At 39.9% G+C, this 7,782-nt stretch overlaps 1 non-coding gene across 1 annotated transcript; it reads left to right on the top strand.

The window, feature by feature from the left end:
* Window positions 1–4,821: 4,821 nt before the first annotated feature.
* LOC141625431 (small nucleolar RNA R71) lies at window positions 4,822–4,927 on the top strand. The gene has a single exon (XR_012535213.1). It is a non-coding gene; the product is annotated as a small nucleolar RNA R71 (small nucleolar RNA).
* Window positions 4,928–7,782: the final 2,855 nt, after the last annotated feature.

Raw genomic sequence — 7,782 nt, 5'->3', positions numbered from 1 at the left:
AAGCAAGCAAAAAGCACAAAATTTCTCTCCAATTTTCTACACTACATGCAAACTACACTATATGCAAAAGCAATCCCCCCCCCCCCCCCAAGCTAAACAAAACATTGTCCTCAATGTGGCAACAATTCAAATTACTCAACTAAACCAAAAAAATGGCTCAAAGCACAAAACAAGGACTAGAGGTCATATCTAATGGGTTGCAAGACCTAAACTAAAATGCAAAGAAAATAAAACTTACTCGACTTGCTAGGCTCCCCCCAAGCTAGCATGAATTCGGGGGATTTCTTCATCATTCAACTAAGAAATCAACTAAGAAAAGAACCAAAAGTTGAACCCCTTCCTTCCCTTCTTCTTCTTACCACTTCCACTTGTTTCACCTTGTTGGGCACTCCCACTAGAATCATCCTCTTGAAGAGGAGTAACATACTCACCAATATTTTGGCCACTACCAAGACCATCACCATAGCTACTATACCCACCATACCCTCCATATCGACCATAGCCTCCATAGCCTCCTTGTAATGCCTCAACTCCATAATCCGAACGACAAAAATCCGGACCAGGAGCATATGTAGTAAAAGTACCTGCATCATTGTTAGGAGGGGGAGTGAGAGTGGGAGTGGGAGTGGGAATGGGAGGAGGAAATCCACCCGGAGGAGAAGTATAAAATGAAGGGTGCGGCCCCTCGGGTTGGATTACTCCTTGTCTAGCAAAATGATCATAAATTGGATGCAAAGCAAGTCGTTGGTCATCACGAATTGTATTAACACCTAAGTTCAATTCTCGCATCATATCCATCATTTCTAGACTAGAGGGTGAATGAATACTAAAGGTGGAATCGCGTACTTGAGAGGGTTGACCTCCCTCACGCCACTCAACGGTGGTACGTGTCTCACCTCTCAGGTCCAAATGGTAAGTAGGTCTAGTAAAAGGGGCACTCCCATGATAAGGCTTAGTGTGAACTAAAGCCTTAATTTCTTTCTTTTCTTCGGGTAGACGAATGGAGTCTTGCCTACCTATCTTCCAAACCATGTTAGGGTAAGCATCCCTAAACCAATTACAAGAAAGAAAATACTCATAATCTAGCCCAACCCCCTTTTCCCTAGACATAAGAAATGGTCTCAAATTGGTGTTTTCTTGGTTGAACCTAAACAAGTGGTGAGCAATTTTTATAACCAACCCTCCTAAGACAATACAACTATTCTTGGGGTTACATTGTTTGGTCAAGTGGACCGCAAAGTGGTAGGGGATATTGATTTCCCATGTATCATCACCATTAACATTCAAGAATGTACCCAAAATCTCTACCTCAATTTTCCTCACCGAGTGAGGCTCATTTCTCCCAAAAAATGTCCATCCCATGAACCTTTGCCAAACCTGAATGTCGGGGTAATGTATGTATTGATGAGGGCAATGGTCCCACCTTTGAAAAGGGAAGTGAGAAATGGCATTCTATGTCAAATGGGGTTATAAGACTCAGGTGATTTGGTAGGTAAGTCTCTATGAGGCAATTTGAAGATATTAGTGAAGTCCGCTAGGTCCATTCTATGGTCCTCATTAAACAATCGGAAGGTCACAAAAAGCACAAAACCAGGTTTTCTAGACCTATGAAACTCAAAAGAGCTCAAGAACTCAAGGGTGAGTTCGGGAAAGGTTTAATAATCCACTGTATAACAATGCGTCATACCAAGATTTTTATCAAAGATTTAACATTCTTTTCAATTCTAATGTTGTTTAAAGAAGCTCGGTTAATAAATTTAGTTGGTTTCATACCTTTGCTCTTTAGGATGACCCAATTGTTATATTGTTCTTGTGAATTGAACATCACTCCGGGAAAATCCGGGTCTTCCATTCCGGGACCTCTTCCATTTGCACATTCTCCGCAGCCCGGGAGGATTCCGCATCACCTCTTCTCCTTTTAGAAGCACCTTGGGTAGGAGGTCTTCTTCGTGCCATTTTTCTGAAATTTAAGACAAAAATTCATCTTAAGGCAAACCAAAATTCATCCAAATAGATATAATAGAACAAATTAGTGAACTAATTCATACTATAAACATGAATAAAACATTCTATAATCAATTTCTAGCACAAATAAGCACAAAATCAAATTCCCCCAATTTGAGTTAGGGTTTGCAAAACTTGATTAAATTGATTGAAGTGGATGAAATTAAAGAGAATAGGGAAGAAACCTTACTTGTTGATGTTAATGGTTGTCTGATTCTTGCAAAATGATGAAGAAATTGATGTTTCCTAGTGATTTTAGATGAAGAAATGAAGAAATATGATAGAGATAGAGAAGAGGAGAACCGACGGGTTGTGTTAGAATGCTGGAGTTTTTTTCGCCTTTCCCGTGTTGAAGAAACGAGCCACGAAATTACAAACCCACGTCCTCGATCGGGGTTGACCACTTCTTCGCGTTTTTGACTTGCTTCCGTGTTTAATCTAATTCCGTCCCGTTTTTCGAAAACTACGTCCCCAAACAGGGTTCTTGCATGGGGAAGCGTGCTATAATTTCCTTTAATTCTCCTTTCTTCATTTTCACCTATAAATCACAAAAAGAAACATCATCAAGTCGAGTATTTTATTACTAATATACGAAAAACATTAAATTGCGGAAAATTAAAAACAAAAATAAATAAAAGCAATTAAAAAGCTTGGGTTGCCTTCCAAGAAGCGCTCATTTAACGTCCCGCTCGACGTAAGAAGCTATTTAATCAAGTTTCGTCCTTGAGCTTGCCACTAAGAAAGTTCAATTTCTTAGCTATCTTTGCGTTGCGCAACCAATTGAAATTGTTCAAATAAAATTTCCTTTTCTTTTTGGCAACTCTTAGCAATAGTGCCCTTAGCATTGTCACCTGCAAAACAAATAACACCCATATCGTCCTCCAACGGATCCATAAGTAAGGAGCCAAGTGTAGTAGAGGCATGAGAAGAGTCCACAGTGCTAAATAAATAACAAGACTCTTGTAACATTGAACTTCTAACGGTGTTATTTTTGCTAAAGGAAACCCGGTCATCACCCACTTCTAACGTCAACCTCCCATTTTTAACATCGATTAGCGCACCTACGGTGCGTAAAAATGGCCTACCCAATATAATTGGGATTTGTGAGTCCTCGGCCATATCAAGTATGAGGAAGTCAAAGGGTATGAAAAATTTGCCAACCTTGATGGGCACATCTTATAAGACATATAAAGGTCGCTTTAAAGAATGGTCTGCCATTTGCAATATGATACTTGTGCATTTTAAAGCACCCGTGTTAAGTTTTTCACAAATGGAATAGGGCATGACACTCACACTAGAACCTACGTCGCAAAGGGCCTTATCAATGGTATATGTGCCTATAGTGCAAGGAATAGAATAGCTATCGGGGTCCTTCAGTTTCGGGGGAGACTTGTTTTGTAAGAGTGCACTACACTCTTCGGTGAAAGCAATGGTCTCAACCTCATTGCAGGATCGCTTCTTTGAGAGGATTTCCTTCATAAACTTTGCGTAAGAGGGGACTTGAGTAAGTAATTCAATAAATGGGACGGTGACTTGCAAATTCTTACAAACGTCCAAAAACTTACCGAACTTACTTTCCTCCTAGTGCTTTGTTAGACGATGGGGAAACGGTACTTGAACAACTTCCTTTGGAGGAGCATCCTCCACATCTCTCACTTTCGCTCTCTCATTTTCAATGGGAACATCCACTTTCTTTGAAACGGCATCGCTCTCCTTAGCTTTAGGAGAGACTTCCTCAACAATTTCCTCGTCACTTTCTTTCGGCATAGGGGGCTCAACATCCTTGGCATCAAGCTTGCTCTTTCTCTTTAGCATCAATAACCGATGAGAAAATGGCACACGATCCTTAACAAGAGGCGCTTCACTAGCCTTCTTTTTTTCATTTCCCCTAAGCTTGGGCTTTTTAACAACCACCTCGTCATCCAAGGTCATGGAGGGTCCATATAGCTTGTACCACTTCTCAAGGAAATAGAATTGACGGTCTCGTGTAGTGGCGTACATTGGGGTGGTAGTTGGGCGGTCTTCCTTTGAGAGCTAGAAGCGGCTAGTTGAGCCACTTGTTGCTCCAACATGTTGACTGCGGCACTGTGAGCTTGATCATTCTTTTGAATTTGAGCCAATAATTCCCTTTGCATTTGTACTATCAAGCCCTCAAGCTTACCCCCTCCTTGGTTGTTTTGTTGGGCATTTTGTGGTGGAGGTTGATTTTGTTGGTAATTGCGTTGTGGGGGCCTTTGTTGATTTTGATAACCCGGTGGAGGATTATACTTTTGTTGTTGAGGGACATAGGCATTTTGTTGTGGTGGGAGTTGAGGTTGAGGATTAAGCACATTGTTGCTTCTATAAGACATATTCGGGTGAAATCTGGTATTTGAATTATATGTATTTGAAAATGTACCCGGTGGATAATAAGTTTGTCTTAAAGCTTGAAAAGCATTTACCTCTTCAATTGGAGCTTGGCAATGAGTGGTGTAATCACCCGCACCTCCGCAACCATTACAAACAATGATTTGACTTGTTGAAGACACGACATTGAGTTGTTGTAGGGAATATCTAGCATTTCTTTCCGCCAATTGTTGTTGGAGTAAGGCAATTTGAGCTAGCAAGACGGAGTTGTCGGAGGATTCTTCTTTACCTTTGAGTGGCACACTTCGGGAATTGACATATTGTGCATCATTGACCGCCATAGATTCGATCGTGGCATGAGCAATATTGGTGTCAATTTGATCAAACCGCCCATTGTTGGCGGAATCAAGAATCCTTCGGGACTCGACACAACATCCATTGTAGAATGTTATAGCTAGAAACGAATCATCTAGCCCATAATGTGGGCATTGACTTCGTAGCTCTTTGTATCTCTCCCAAGCTTTATATAAGCTCTCAAGAGCTTGTTGACGGAATCCGTGATTTGGCTCCTCAAAGTTTGAGTTTTCTCCGGTGGAAAAAACTTTTGATAGAAAGCAAGAGCCAATGTCTTCCAATTGGTGATTTCCATGGCGGTATGGTCAAGGCTATTGATCCAAAGCTTGGCCTTGTCTTTCAATGAGAAAGGGAAAAGTATTTCCCTTATTTGGGCTTGGGTGACGCCCATTTGACGGATCATGGAGCAATAATCGTAGAAATTTTGCACATGTAAATTGGGATCCTCCAAAGGACTTCCCCTAAATTGCTTCCACTCCACAAGGCTAATGAAAGACGGTTTTATCTTGAAGTCCGGCGCGGTTATTTCAATAGTTGTGATACCGGCCGGAAGCATTGCCACCGTGGGCTTTGAGTGATCGGAAAGCTTCACCATTTTTTTAGTAGTAGATGGTGGTGGTGGTGGAGATGATGAACTTGAAACCTCCTCCTCTTCAAGAACTTTTAGATCGTCTAGGTAAGACTTTCTAGCACTTTCAAGTTGTTCGGGAGAAGCGGCTTCTTTCACTTCTTTCCAAAAACGTCTTCTTCTCCTAAAGGTTTTCTCGGGAACGGAATCCGGTGAAAGCAAATCTCCACTACGAGAGGACCTGGGCATAAGACAACAATTTCTAGAAAATGATAAGTAACGGTCTCGAGGAATATGTGTTCCTTAAGACAAAAGAAAACAAGATAAAATCGACAATTCAAAACGCAATAAAACCGTGCTCCCCGGCAACGGCGCCAAAATTTGATAGGCTTATCGTGTACCTATGCAAAGATAATTACCCTAGACACAAATTAATGTAGCAATAGGGGTCGAACACAAGGAGACGGGAATTGCGTTGTGAAATGCTATGGGAAGATTTCTATCAAGATCGATTTCGTTTTGGGTTTGTTTATTTGGTTTGATAACTAACAATTCTAAAATGTAAACTATATGATAAAAGGGAGTCTAGGGGAGTCGGGTCACACATGCAAAGGTAATATATGATCATGTGATAAACTTGGTAATATTAACATTGTCAATTGTTTAGGCTTAGAGACACCCACCTTACGGCATTAGTGTCAACCATAGACCGGGTCCTAGAGAAACTCTCGTCCATGACTAGGTCATCCTACTACGCATGCTTAGTCCAATTCAATTCCATGCCTCTCGACTTTTAGAACGAATGAGCAAACTTAATCGATGAATAAGGCCTTTAAACAAAGATTAAACTTGACGATGCAAACATGCGATAGAAACAATTAGATAATATTATATTAACCTAATTTACCATTTTATATATTTAATTTTGCATGGCTTTCCAACCCTTAGACTATGGAATTTAGCTACTCATATTAAAGTGTAAACTACAAACTTTATTAAGAGAAATGTTAAACATGCTAATGGAAATGATGTAAATTAATTAGTAAAGCATATAATATAGAATTAAACTATGTGATATAAAAGGATTAATGATGAAAACTATGTGAATACTATAATGTAAACGTAAATTAGCAAACTAGAAATAGAAATACCATAATTAATGGAAATGAACTTGTATTGCAAAGAAGAGAGTAGAACCAAATGCTTGAATATATAAATAACCAAGTATTTGATAACCAAATGCTTAACAATATTGAAAACAAATATGAAAACTATTGAGAGAATTATGCTTAAGGCTATTGTAAAGTATAAAAGAAGTAATAATGAGATGACCCTAATGACGGATTAAGTCCCCTAATTAACAGATATAGGGGCATAATGTAAAAAGGGCTAGAGAGGGTCAACCCCGATCGGGGTTGCCAGCCCCGATCGGGGTCGTGGTTGTCCAGGTATTTTTCTTAATTCCTTGATTAATTACTTGAGGAATCTCTATGCTCGTGCTTTAATGCTCCTTAATCACCCGGTAATGCTCTATATTCTTAGCATCCGAAGCTCCTTAGCATCCAATGCTTACACCTTAATATGGACCTTCATTTTGGGCTTGACTTTGCATTTGGCTTCGTTTGTAATTTCTCACTTCAATCCATCAATTTCTCCATGCAAAACCCATGCGAATACTCCATGCTAGTCCAATACTTGGTCTTGTTTAGCCATTGCACTCTAGTAGCTCATCTTGTAGTATTTTAGCTCCGAAAAGCTTAAGTATCCTACAAAACATGTAGAAAGTAGCAATTGCAACTAGAATAACAAATATTAGCTCAAAACACTATGATAAGTGCTAAATGAGATGTAAAATGGAGCTAATATAGGGGGTAAAAATATAAAAAATATGCACTTATCACACCCTTTCGCGCCATTTCATGACCGTCATAATGATTATTTTCGAACCCGGTTTTCTACAACCGTTTCAAAAAAAGCACGCCTTTTTAGGCCGTCATAATGATAATTTTCAAACCTGGTTTTCTACAACCATTTCAAGAAGCACGCCTTTTTAGGCCGTCATAATGACGATTTTCAAACCCGGTTTTCTACAACCATTTCAAAAAGCACGCCTTCCTAGGCCGTCGTAATGACGATTTTCAAACCCGGTTTTCTCAACCGTTTCAAAAACAACTTTTTACGCCGTTATAATCGCCGCGTCAAGACGCGGATTTTAACCCGTCTCGCGCCGACATAATGGCTCTTTAAAAACCCGAAAATGTCACACCCTTTTTCGAGGCTTTTTAAATCCCGACGACCATACACCGTCCTCGAGACCACAACTTTTTAAAACCTTTAAAAACCCGATTTTCAAAACACACGATTTTGAATTTCAAGGCCGTCTTCGGAACCAGCACATTGTTTTCAAAGCCGCCGTAGCTCAAACTCAAACATTCTTTTGAAAACTAACTTAAGACAACTTTTTAACCGGTCAACCATTTGAAGATCCCTACTCTTCGGAAGCCGTCCAT

Source organism: Silene latifolia, chromosome X (genome assembly GCF_048544455.1).
Source record: "Silene latifolia isolate original U9 population chromosome X, ASM4854445v1, whole genome shotgun sequence".
NCBI classification, from domain to species: domain Eukaryota; kingdom Viridiplantae; phylum Streptophyta; class Magnoliopsida; order Caryophyllales; family Caryophyllaceae; genus Silene; species Silene latifolia.
Note: the sequence above shows the minus strand (reverse complement) of the source record. Positions and strands in the feature narration are given on the sequence as shown.